Below are 13,658 nucleotides of genomic sequence, written 5' to 3'. Positions count from 1 at the left end.
TACATGTCATTCCTCAGGAACTCTAGCATATTGTTTTAGTTGCAATATTTTGGTACATGTTTGCCCCTCCATAGTTGCCAGATAACTGCAATATAAACTTTTCTAAAGCTTTGAATCTTTCAGGTATTAGTTCATTTGCTACTTTGGCAGAGCTAACAAATGTTCTCTAATTTTATTATCCCATTTCCTTTTGAATGACCAATTCCTCTTATTTTTTTTATTTTTATATTTTGATATAGAAATTCACCTTGAAAAATCCATAAAACAAATATATGATGAGATTGACAAACATTCTGGACCTTACCATGAATTCTGACTTTGGAAGGCAGAGGAGAGGGATAAATACCATATGAGTACAAAAAAACCATGACAAATTAACTGATGATAGTGAAAATTTTCCAGTTTTTTTTTAATGTATCAATCTATAACAATGTAAGATTATAAAAAAAAAAAAAACTTCAAATAAAAGCTGAAAGCCTTCCCCTATCTGTGTCCATTATAAACTTGGACTATATCCAGTCTGGGGAACTTGACCTTTATGTTAACTCAAAGCATGATCTCTAGAGACCAATCCTAAAACAAACATGGTGGACTCCTAAAGACGAACAGGAAATCCAGCGTTTAACCTGGTGATCAAATCCCTGCCCAGGTCTCCAATATTCATTAACCTTGAGTTCAGGCACCACTGCACTAAGAGACATTAGGAAACTTCTGTCCTGCTGGAAATTCTGAGATAAGCCAGAACTGGAAAGAACATTGTGAGAGAACCTAACAGACAACTCTAAAGAAGAAAATCAGCTTTCACAATTGAACTACCAAGCCCAGGTAAGTTGAGATGAGTGACAGCTTTAGCAGAAGAGAAATATCAAGAGAAAATCCCAGTGAGGAGAGGAGTGTAGCATGAGATGGGAAGCAGGAAGTGGAAAAGGGGAGTAAGAAACTAAAAGGACAACAACAGTAACAAAGATCAAATCTGAGAACTTTGTAGGAAACAGGAGGGCAGAGAAACCCATCTCCCTACTTCCAGAAAGCCATTTCTCACCCCGGACTTTTTCACACACATGTGCACACAAACACACACCACACACTCTAAAAAGGTTAGATTACAAAAGAGGGTTGATTACAATAATTTACACTGAGATGCCACAGAAAAGTGGCAGGAAAATATCCTTGCCCTGCCTAGTGAAATGGGGTGGGTGATGGAGGTGGGGTGATCAAGACAAAAGAGGGAAACTCGGAAGGGGAGCTTGTATGTGTACAGGAACTCTGTCAGCATCTTCTTATCTAGCATCTGATTCCCTGACTGGTTGGAATAGTCCCAGAGCACAGTGGTTGCTCAACATCACTGTAAGAAGGAAAGCTGTTGGCTAGCAAGTGAAAATGTCTGTTTCCCACCCCTCCTCCAGTTTAGGTCAAGAGAGATAGACTAATGGATAGAGCTCTCTTTCTAAAGCCTTACTCAGACTTTTAAGCAAATCTTCCAAAGACATTAATGTTGCTACTTTTTGTAGCATAAAAATTAGAACTTATTCCCAATTTATCTTAAATTATTAAATTTTTATTTCAGCATCCTTCTATCTGAGAAACAATGACTCCCAAACTATAGTGTCAATAACCTCCCTCCAAGGAGAGGATGAGGTGTATGAAAAGAGTAAGATGGAAACTTACATTACCATATGTAGAATATAGATAACCAACAGGAATTTGTTGTATGACTCAGAGACCTAAAACAGGGCTCTGAATCAATCTAGAGAGGTGGGATGGTGAGGGAGGTTCAAGAGGGAAGGCACATATGTATACCTATGGCTGATTCATGTTGATGTTTGACAGAAAACAACAAAATTCTGCGAAGCAATTATCCTTGAATTAATAACCCTGTATACGAGACAGCAAAAGAGACACTGATGTATAGAACAGTCTTATGGACTCTGTGGGAGAGGGAGAGGGTGGGAAGATTTGGGAGAATGGCATTGAAACATGTGAAACGTCATGTATGAAACGAGATGCCAGTCCAGGTTCAATGCACGATGCTGGATGCTTGGGGCTGGTGCACTGGGACGACCCAGAGGGATGGTGTGGGGAGGGAGGAGGGAGGAGGGTTCAGGATGGGGAACACATGTATACTAATTAAATAATTTTCTATTAAAGAAAAAAAAAAAGAAAGAGAAAAGAAAAAGAATAGAAAAAGAAAAATAAATAAATAAATAATAAAAAATACTTTTTAAAGAGTAAAAAAATAAATAACCTCCCACCAAAAAAAAAAAAAAAAAAAGTTGATTTTAATCCAAATTAGGCAGAAACTTTCTTGGAGAGTGCAATTAAAGACAAAATACATTACTTTTCGTGAGACAGAGGCTTTCACAACTTCTTCACAGAATTCTGGGCCTTAATGATTATAGAAGATTCGTGAATCAGGCAGTTCATTAAAATCAAATATATGTGGTGTTTCTGTGTGTGTGTGTGTCTATGTATATGTCCAGAAAAAGAGAAATAAATATTGCAAAATGTTAGCAGTTATTGGATCTAGGTGGAAAACGTAAGGATCTTTAATATCCTTTCACCTTTTTGTATGCTTAAAAAATTTATAATGAAATGTTGAGAATTATGCAAACTTATGTGTATAACCTGAGCATTCCCATTCAAATTATCCTATTATACTATAAGTGTTTTTCTGGTACCTTTTTCCACCAAGTATATCATGGCTACTTCTCCATGGCAATAAAGGTATGTGTGCAATATTATTTTCAAAAGTAGTCCATGGCTTTGCTTTAACTTTTTAAGACTAATTCTCAATTACAGATGTTTAGATACTTTGCGTTTGTTGTTATGTTAAATTAATGCTATAGGCGTTTTGCATACACATCTTTACTTGTATGTGATTATTTCCATATACAATCCCTAAAAGTAGAAATACCAGGTCAAAGAATGCACATTTCTTTACATTTTGAGACACTTGCAAGATTACTCTTAATACAATTTGCAGTTATATATTCCCTTCCATGGGCGCCCCTGGTAGCTCAGCTGGTAAAGGACCTGCTGGCAATGCTGGAGACCTGGGTTCGACCCCTGGATTGGGAAGATCCCCTGGAGGAGGGCCTGGCAACCCACTCCAGTATTCTTGCCTGGAGAATCCCATGAACACCGGAGCCTGGCGGGCTACAGTCCGTGGTGTCACAAAGAGTCAGATAGCACAGCATTACCTTCCACAGTGCATGAGTGGGCCCATTTCCTCACAGTCTTGCTGAACATTGGTTACTAATTTTTAAAAGCATTTTCTATTGATAGGATGGTAAGCATTCTTTTAATTTGCTTTTATTTCATCATTGGTGATTTTAAATTTTATTTCATATGATTATTGGCCATTTGTAATTTGTCTTTTGCTTTTCTGCTGGAGTATTCACAATCCCCTTATTGATTTTATAAACCTCTTATATAATTCTCTTTTATAATAAAGCCATGTACTTTTTGTCTTTTAACTTTGTTTATAGTGCTTTCTATATCTCGTGGAGATATTTTTATATAACCAACCTGAATTTTTCTTTGGATTTTGGCTCTAAATGTCACTTTTAGGTAACATCCTTTTCCGTCCCTAGGTTATGAAAATCTTGCCTGTATTTTCTTCCACTATCATTACGCCTTTTTTACATTTAAATGCTAATCTATTTCAACTTTAAATTGACATTAAATAGCCATACTTTTTGTTTTGTTCTGGTTTTCCCCAAACCAAGTAGAATAAGTACTTTTTTTCCCCAACACCATAACTTTCCCAAGTGTCATTCATCAATAACCTCAGGATGATTAATTCTGCATCTTAATTCACTTTCTCTCTACTCCTAAATTGTTTGCCAATCATGGCCATTTGAATTCAGAAAGTACTACTAACACAAATATTCACACAATGATATTTCAGGACATTCATACACATTTCTGAAGTTCTGAAAAATCACTTCAGGGCCACACAAGTTCCCCCAAAGTATCAGCTTTCCTGCCCAGCCACCCCACCAAATCCCATCTTCCAGCCCCTCCACTGATAGGAAATGCACTAAGAGTCTCCACTCATTTAAGAAGTGAGTTAAGTGTTCTTACCCCGAGAATCCCCTGAACAGAGGAGCGTGGTGGGCTACAGTCCATGGGATAGCAAAGAGTCAGACATAACTGAGTGACTAAACATCAACAGCTAAGGAAAAGGTAATATTTTTAGCAGTCTTGAGAGTTTATCAAAGTCTTCAACTCACAGAGGGGCTTTCCTGGTAGCTCAATTAGTAAAGAATCTGCCTGCAGTGTAGGAGACCCAAATTTGACCCTTGGGTCAGGAAGATCCTCTGGAGAAGGAAATGGCAACCCACTTCAGTATTCTTGCCTGGGAAATCTCATGGACAGAGGAGCCTGACAGCCTACTGTCCATGGGATCGCAAAAGTCAAACACAACTTAGTAACTAAATCACCACCAGCTCACAGAGAAGGACGGAATTTTCTCCCAGGCCACTATTTCACTTGCTCTACACATGTGACAAGTCAGAGTGTAGCATTTCCTTAAAAAGACTTCTCAGGTATTCTCTGATCACAGATGTGGAAGACAGGGAAACCTGAACCCAATGGTAAAGGAAAAAAAATCTGTCCAACAGTTGTTATTCATGTTTGTCTATGAAGTTTTCTTCCTCATTGTGAGTGTGGAATCTATGTGTGTGTTTGGCAGAAATGAGATGAAAAGAGACATGTTTCTGTTTCTACAGAATAAAGTAGAAAGTCCTTTCTATTTTTTTCATAAAATGGTTAATGAAGTACTATAGAAAAACAGATTTCCATGAATCAGGCAGAATAAGCTTAACGTGTTTGCTACTTCCAAATCACGTCTCCACTTTCTCTGTCATCTGAAGCCAATAATCACAGCGTTTCACATCAATGAATTTGCTTTCTTTTAAAACCTAACCTTGTTAGGCCTAAGGTTAACACTCTGTGAGTGTTAATCACAACTTTATTTCATCTCTTCCAAGCAGGTCATAACCTGTCCCTCTAAGACTATCACCCTCCCCACCAATTTCTCCAGGGAAATGGGCATCATTCTTGCCTGTGTTGGTCTTTTGTTGTCTTTTTTGCCCAGCCACTGGAATAAGGATGAAGTCATCTAGTTAAACAGGTTCATTTCTTCCCAATCAAGAAAAACCAGCCCAATCCCTTCCATAAGATAGCACTGTAAGCTGTAGCCATTTAGAGATCTACTACTGAGTATGTGACCTATGAGACTGAACCAGAAGGCACTAGAAATGCAGCCCCATTTACTCACCTGTTATTCAATGATGCAAGCAAGTACTAACTTTGTGAAACTTAAGTGCTTACCTTCTACAGTCTATTTGCACTCATGAAGTTCACCATTGGAGGATAGAAAAATTAGCATAAAACAGGATATCTATGATTATTTTTGGAAGTCCACCACTGTGCACTTGAACGATTTTTCTCTCTTTGGTCTTTGCCTAAACAATGTCAATCAGTCCAGATTATACTGAAAGATTGGCAAGATACAGAAGATAGTTGGGAGGTACCATACCTTTTGAAAAGGTATGATTTAGCCATATAGAATCCACCCTGTTTCAGATAGGGAACTTTCAAGCTTTGGCATGTCTCCTTGTGCTGACCTGCCAACCTCCACACACTATGTTTTGAAAGCACTTCCTCCAACTGCCGCTGAATTGGCAGGGTGGACCTCCTGTGGATCAGTTTTTCCATTCTCTCAGTCCGACTTAAGCATGGTGATCTGTTGTCTGTCAACCTTCTATTCTAGACCAGGCCCTGCCCTTGGCCTGTTCAGAAATCTGGGAGCTGTTAGAAAAAAGACTCCTATTAATGGTGTGTACCATAAAGCCAGGCATCTAAGCCTTCCCCACCTCACCAGCCACATACCACTGGCTTTGAACCAGCCATAGGCAGGGGCAGAGCCCAGGATATGTAATCATTTGGTTTGTTTAAACCACATTCCTTTACTGAATGCTCCCTGGTCTCCTCACATATCCTGTGTGCATGTGTTGTGTGACCAGAAGCCCTTTAGTCTTCCTGAAGCCCAGGGGTCCTCTCTCTAGACTCAGCCCAGAGCTATCAGTGACATCTCATGACTTGACCTTTTGATCCATTCCAAAGAAGGAATTTTACTTTAATCACCTTTCAAATAGAAAGTGAAATCAACCATTGTTTACTGAGTACCATATCTTTGCCCAGCATTGTCTAGAACACTCCAAGACGGTACAAATGTGGTAAGTCATTATCCCTGACTTCAAGGTACTTAAAATTCTATTAAAGGGACAAGGCCACACCCAGAGCCATGTGAGAAGAACAAGTCGTGACAAAAGTAAGGTTTTGTCTAAGATGTGAGATGGAAAGGTCAGGGAAAACTTCATGAAGGAAGTTGACCTCAAAAGATGAACTGATAGTGTTTTGCATTGTAGAAAAAAATCAGAAAGTAGGAAAACAAGAGCATCATAATGAAAGACTTTTGATGTTTTCAAGGGATGATTGGATAGGAAATGACTTTTGCCAAAGAATACATCTTAATAATAGGAAGAGGTACCATTTAATGAGTGTGTGTGTAAGGTACACAATATACTGTCACATCTACATATATGAAACGGTATTTAATCTACACAATAAGTTCAGATTCTATTTTTCAGTTCAGTTCAGTCGCTCAGTCATGTCTGATTCTTTGTGACCCCGTGGACTGCAGCACACCAGGCTTCCCTGTCCATCACCAACTCCCAGGGCTTCCAATGAATATTCAGGACTGATTTACTTTATGATTGTCTTCTTTGATCTCCTGGCAGTCCAAGGGACTCTCAAGAGTCTTCTCCAACACCACAGTTCAAAACCATCAATTCTTCAGTGCTCAGCTTTCTTTGTGGTCCATGTCTCATATCCGTATTTGACTACTGGAAAAACCATAGCTCTGACTAGACAGACCTTTGTCAGCAAAGTGATATTTCTGCTTTTTAATTTGCTGTCTAGGTTGGTCATAGTTTTTCTTCCAAGGAGCAAGCATCTTTTAATTCATGGCTGCAGTCACCATCTGCAGTGATTTTGGAGCCCAAAAGAATAAAGTCTCTCACTGTTTTCGTCGTTTCCCCATCTAATTGCCATGAAGTGATGGGTAAGTCAGTTCAGTCACTCAGTCGTTTCTGACTCTTTGAGACCCCATGAACCGCAGCATGCCAGGCCTCCCTATCCATCAACAACTCCTGGAGTTTATCCAAACTCATGTCCATTGAGTCGGTGATGCCATCCAACCCATCTCATCCTCTGTCATCCCTTTATCCTCCTGCCCTCAATCTTTCCCAGTGTCAGGGTCTTTTCAAATGAGTCAGCTCTTTGCATCAGGTGGCCAAAGTATTGGAGTTTCAGCTTCAGTACCAGTCCTTCCAATGAACACCCAGGACTGATCTCCTTTAAGGATGGACTGGTTGGATCTCCTTGCAGTCCAAGAGACTCTCAAGAGTCTTCTCCAACACCACAGCTCAAAAGCATCAATTCTTCTGTGCTCAGCTTTCTTTATAGTCCAACTCACATCCATACATGACTACTGGAAAACCCATAGTCTTGACTAGATGGACCTTTGCTTACAAAGTTAAAGAATTAAAGAAGCAGGGTGACAATATACAGCCTTGACGTACTCCTTTTCCTATTTGGAACCAGTCTGTTGTTCCATGTACAATTCTAACTGTTGCTTCCATCACTGCATACAGGTTTCTCAAGAGGCAGGTCAGGTGGTCTGGTATTCCCATCTCTTTCAGTATTTTCCACAGTTTATTGTGATCCACACAGTCAAAGGCTTTGGCATAGTCAATAGAGCAGAAGTAGATCTTTTTCTGGAACTCTTTTGCTTTTTCCATGATCCAGCGGATGTTGGCAATTTGATCTCTGGTTCCTCTGCCTTTTCTAAAATCAGATTGAACATCTGGAAGTTCATGGTTCAAGTATTACTGAAGCCTGGCTTGGAGAATTTTGAGCATTACTTTGCTAGCGTGTGAGATGAGTACAATTGTGTGGTAGTTTGAGCATTCTTTGGCATTGCCTTTCTTTGGGATTGGAGTGAAAACTGATCTTTTCCAGCCTTGTGGCCACTGCTGAGTTTTCCAAATTTGCTAGCATACTGAGTGCAGCACTTTCACAGCATCATCTTTTAGGGTTTCAAATAGCTCAACTGGAATTCCATCACCTCCACTAGCTTTTTTCATAGTGATGCTTCCTAAGGCCCACTTGACTTCACATTCCAGGATGTCTGGCTCTAGGTGAGTGATCACACCATCATGATTATCTGGGTCATGAAGATCTTTTTTATACAGTTCTTCTGTGTATTCTTGCCACCTCTTCTTAATATCTTCTGCTTCTGTTAGGTCCATTTTTTTCCTTTATTGAGCCCATCTTTGCATGAAATATTCCCTTGGTATCACTAATTTTCTTGAAGAGATCTCTAGTTTTTCCCATTCTATTCTTTTCCTCTATTTTTTTGCACTGATTACTGGGGAAGCCTTTCTTAACTCTCCTTGCTATTCTTTGGAATCTGATAGACAGAGTGCCTGAGGAACTATGGGCAGAGGTTTGTGACATTGTACAAGAGACAGGGATCAAGACCATCCCCAAGAAAAAGAAATGCAAAAAAGCAAAATGGCTGTCTGAGGAGGCCTTTCAAATACCTGTGAAAAGAAGAGAAGCAAAAAACAAAGGAGAAAAGGAAAGATATACCCATTTGAATGCAGAGTTCCAAATATGTCAAATATGTTTTCAATATGTCAGCAAATTTGGAAAACTCAGCAGTGGCCACAGGACTGGAAAAGGTCAGTTTTCATTCCAATCCCAAAGTAAGACAATGCCAAAGAATGCTCGAACTACCACAAAGTTGCACTCATCTCACACGCTAGTAAAGTAATGCTCAAAATTCTCCAAGCCAGGCTTCAGCAATACGTGAAGTTTTGGGACTGGATGCCATGATAATCGTTTTTTGAATGTTGAGTTTTAAACCAACTTTTTCACTCTCCTCTTTCACTTTCATCAAGAGGCTCTTTAGTTCCTCTTTGCTTTCTGCCATAAGGGTGGTGTCATCTACATATCAGAGGTTATTGATATTTCTCCCTGCAATCTTGATTCCAGGTTGTGCTTCATCCAGCCCAATATTTCACATGATGTACTCTGCATATAAGTTAAATAAGCAGGGTGACAACATACAGTCTTGATGTACTTCTTTCCAAATTTTGAACCCATCTGTTGTTCCATGTCCAGTTCTAACTGCTTCTTCTTGACCTGCGTACAGATTCCCCAGGAGGAAGGTAAAGTGGTCTGATATGCCCATCTCTTTAAGAATTTCCCACAGTTTGTTGTGATCCTCTCAGTCAAAGGCTTTAGCACAGTCAATGAAGCAGAAGTAGATGATTTTCTGGAATTCTCTTGCTTTTTCGATGATCAGTGGATGTTGGCAATTTGATCTCTGTTTCCTTTGCCTTTTCTAAATCCAGCTTGAACATCTGGAAGTTCTCGATTCATGTACTGTTGAAGCCTGGTTTGGAGAATTTTGAGCATTACTTTGCTAACGTGTGAGATGAGTGCAATTGTGCGGTAGTTTCAACATTCTTTGACATTGTCTTACTACTGTTAGCCTCATTTAAAGATAACGAAACTAAAGTTTAAGGTGGCTAAGTAGTTTGCTCAAAATCACAGGTAGCAGTAGCGTTAAGATTTAAACACAGTTCTGTTGGACTCCAGAACCAAGGCCTTGGCCAGGTTCACCCAGACTTCTGATGTACTGTTATCACTCTAGGTGGCCACAAAATTCCCGGTCAGAGCCCATATGGCTCAAGATTCCTAGAACCTCCATCCTTGAGTGATATTAGTTTAAAAACCTGTGATAGCATCTGCCTAGGAAGAGCATCAAACTGTCTCTTCATGTGCTTTTATAATAAACAGACTGCAGTGCCCTGCTGGTGAAGAATGTGGATGCTCGAGCCTACAAGGTTATAATGCTGCTCATTATAGTCCAAAGTAATCCCAGAATTTATGACCTATCCTTACATAATTGGCAATCAAAAAATCCCCTGCTTTGTGTATGGATAACACTTCCAGCAGTCTCCCCTCACTCCAAGGATAGGTTTCAAAGCCCCAGTGGATGCCCCAAAGTGCAGGTGGTGCTAGACCCCAAATATACTGTTTTTTTCCTGTATATACATATTTAAGATAAAATTTAATTTATAAATTAAGTACTCTGAGATTAACAATAGTAGCTAATAATCAAATAGAACAACTATTTATTCTATAATAAAAGCTATGGAAATGTAATTTCTCTCTCTCAAAACATCATACTGTACAAATGCAATGCCTATTCCATCTTAACCAAGCATTTATCATGCACTGCAGCCATAATTTTTGCAGTTTGAGCTGTGACAGCAAAACTAGAGCAAATTTCTTTTTCCTTCTTCACAATTTCAAAGATAGAAGATTCATTCTTACTGTAAATCATAGCAACCTCAGAGTACAATTTTTTTCTTTCCTTGTTAAGTCAAGAACTTACACCTTTTCACTTAAAAGAAGTACTTTCTGGCTTCTCTATGGAATATCTGAATTGCCAACCTCCCTGCTCTTACATTTTGAGTCCATTTTTAAGTAAAATAAGTGTTACTTGAACACAAGTACTGCAATACTCCAACAGTAGATCTGATAACCAAGATGGCTACTAAGTGACCAGCAAGTGGGTAACTTACATGGCATGGATACACTGGACAAAGGAATGATTCAATTCTCAGGGAAGAAAGGAGTGAGACAACATGGGGCTGCATCACGCAACTTGGAATGGCATGCAATTTTTTATTTCTGAAATTTTTCACTTAATATATTCAGACAGTGGTTGACCATAGATAACTGAAACTATGCGAAGTAAACCTGCAAATAAATAGAGTAACTACTGCACTTAAAGCACCCCCCAACACACACTGGTCTTACAGATTCTTCAACCTGCCTCAGAATAGATGCAAATACTTCAGGTCCACCTAGTCATGTCTAGGCCCAATCTAGATCTCTCAACTCCTCCATTGCGGGGCAGAATTCCTGCACCATCTACTACCTAAACTGTCTTTTACATAAACTGCAATAATGCCCCACACAAATTCATGTGAGTCTTCTCCTAATGCTTAAGTCATCATTTAGCAATGTGTCCATTTATTCAGTGTATTCTTATTAAACGCTCACTAGACACTAGTCTCTGCTCTGCCACACAAAGAGTATCATAAAAGGATTTTTTTTTTCCTATTTCCCTTCTTGTTCTTCCCTATTTACTCCCTAGAGGTTAATTACCTAACCTAATAACATTAAAGTTATGCTATGAAGGGTTATCAGTATTAGTAAATGGGTTATTGGCTTGTAGGAGTTGCAATCTAATGATTACAAGCCTATATCTTAGTTTTTCTAGGACAGAACCAAAAATGGATTCTACTGGCCTTGAGTATATTTTGATGGGAATAGGATGGAGCCAGGAATGCTGTCAGAGGGATATAAAAGGAAGATGGGGAATTGTGGGGACAGATGGAAGAGGAGATTTCCAGGGTCCACCTGTTAAAGTTATCTGTTGCTACATAAAAAAATTACCCCAAAGTCCTTGTGACTTAATAATAAGTGGGCTTCTCTGTGGTTTCAGTGGCAAAGAATTCACCTGCCAATGCAGGAGAAAGGGGTCTGATCCCTAGTCCGGGAAGATCTCACAAGCCACGGAACAACTAAGCCCTTGCACCACAACTGTTGAGCCTGTGCTCTAGAGCCCAGGAACTACAAAGCCCATGCACCGAAACTAGAGAGTAGCCCCCACTCACCACCACTAGAGAAAAGCCCATGCAGCTACAAAGACACAGCAGGGCCAAAAATAAACAAAATCGTTTAAAAAATGATTATTATATCTCAGATCTTCTGTGGATAAGCAATGCACAGGGCACTGTGAGGAAATGGCTTGTTTCTGTTCATAGTCTGAACCTCAGCTGGGAGATGCAAAGGCCAGGGGATAGATCATCCTGTGGTTTTTCCACATAACCTTGGCTTCCTTACAACTGGTGGCTAGATTCCAAGAGCGAGTGTCCAGAGAGAGAGACAGGAGAGAGAGAAAAAAAGAAAAGCAGAAGTTGTATCCTTTGTATGACCTAGCCTCAGAAGTCACAAGGTATCACTTCTGCCATACTTAATCAGAACCTAGATTCATAGGATGGAGACCTAGGATCGACCACTTGGGAGCCCCACCTCTCAGCGGTGTAAGTCACACTATAAAGAGAGCACAGAGAATTGAATAAACCTAATTGTATGGCCATCTTTATAAAATACAATCTACAATGCCACTTAGAGGTAAATCTGAATGAACTCCTAGATGATACAATGTGTGTGGTAACTAGATGTTTTTGCAGTCTCCCCTATAGGATGTTGGGCATTTCTTGATGGTAGACTTTATTAACATACCTAATATTAATATTAACATTATTAAGCTGGAAGCCAAGGTCCTCAGTATCCCCTCCTTTATATTGTTCCAGGTCGCTGCTGCTGCTGCTAAGTCGCTTCAGTCCTGTCCGACTCTGTGCAACCCCAGAGATGGCAGCCCACCAGGTTAGGTTGGCCAAAAGAGAAATGAGTATGGGATTTGGTCGCCAGAAGTGAAGCAGTGGGCATTACTCCACGAAGACCATTGAGGAGAGATACAGTGAGAAACAGCTGCTCAGCAGGTCCTGGCTTATCTTTGCTCTCCTCCACCAGGTTTCCAGCTCTTCCTTGTCTGCCCATGCCCACCACCAGGCACTTGGCTGTGGACCTGTAGAGGTAGCAACTGTACAGATCATCAGCTTTTCATAGACCTTACATAACTTCCTGTTCTCATTCCTGCTTCAATGGCTGGAAATACCTTGATTCTCAGATTTTTCCCTATGACTCCAACTTATTCACCTGCATCAGTGCCTTGAGAAGATGAGTTAGCCACTTTCCTTATTCTCAAGTTCCCTCTTGTTGAAGTTCAATATCTCATCTCCTCCTACAGTTTTTTAAAGTCTAATTCCTCCAATAAATCTGTGATTTGATAACACTCATAGTGTCTCTGTTTCACTGTCTGGGCCCTGACTAACAGAATTCATATTGAAAAATCTTGGGAGTATCTGGATCAGTGATAGCAGCAAATCCACGTCCTTCCTGTTCAGACAATGTAAATGCTGGGGCATGGAAAGAGCCCAAGCCAAGAAGTCAAGAAGTGGAACTGACAGCAAACCCAATAAATAGTCCTCTGAACAAAGACATTAAGTTACTGTGCCTCTAGCTCTATGATGGCAACAGGTAGAGAGAGGTAGGTCTCATTTTTTGTTTTTGGGTTTTTTTTTTTCTATTAATAATGCCTGCATTCTGGAACCTGAGGCCCTATGAAGCTAGGAAATATATAGAATCATGAAGAGAGGAAGTGTTTCATGGCAACTGACTAATCTATAACAACATTGTCATTCATCAACCTGAAGTCCACAAAAGCCACGCCTTGGTTCACACGGTCATCTAATACCTGAGTAGAAGAACACCCTCCAGACCTTGAGGGAAGGACCTGCCTGACAAAAGAAGAACAGTGAGTGTCTGTTAGAAAGAGCTTCCTTTGTAATACCGAGAGAACAGAAACAGAAGGGCTT

At 39.9% G+C, this 13,658-nt stretch overlaps 1 long non-coding RNA gene across 1 annotated transcript; it reads left to right on the top strand.

The window, feature by feature from the left end:
* The first annotated feature begins 615 nt into the window (after positions 1-615).
* LOC113889574 lies at positions 616-13,079 on the top strand. The gene is made up of 2 exons (XR_003510291.1): positions 616-825; positions 12,534-13,079. It is a non-coding gene; the product is annotated as an uncharacterized LOC113889574 (long non-coding RNA).
* The last annotated feature ends 579 nt before the right edge of the window (positions 13,080-13,658 follow it).

Source organism: Bos indicus x Bos taurus, chromosome 3 (genome assembly GCF_003369695.1).
Source record: "Bos indicus x Bos taurus breed Angus x Brahman F1 hybrid chromosome 3, Bos_hybrid_MaternalHap_v2.0, whole genome shotgun sequence".
NCBI classification, from domain to species: domain Eukaryota; kingdom Metazoa; phylum Chordata; class Mammalia; order Artiodactyla; family Bovidae; genus Bos; species Bos indicus x Bos taurus.
Note: the sequence above shows the minus strand (reverse complement) of the source record. Positions and strands in the feature narration are given on the sequence as shown.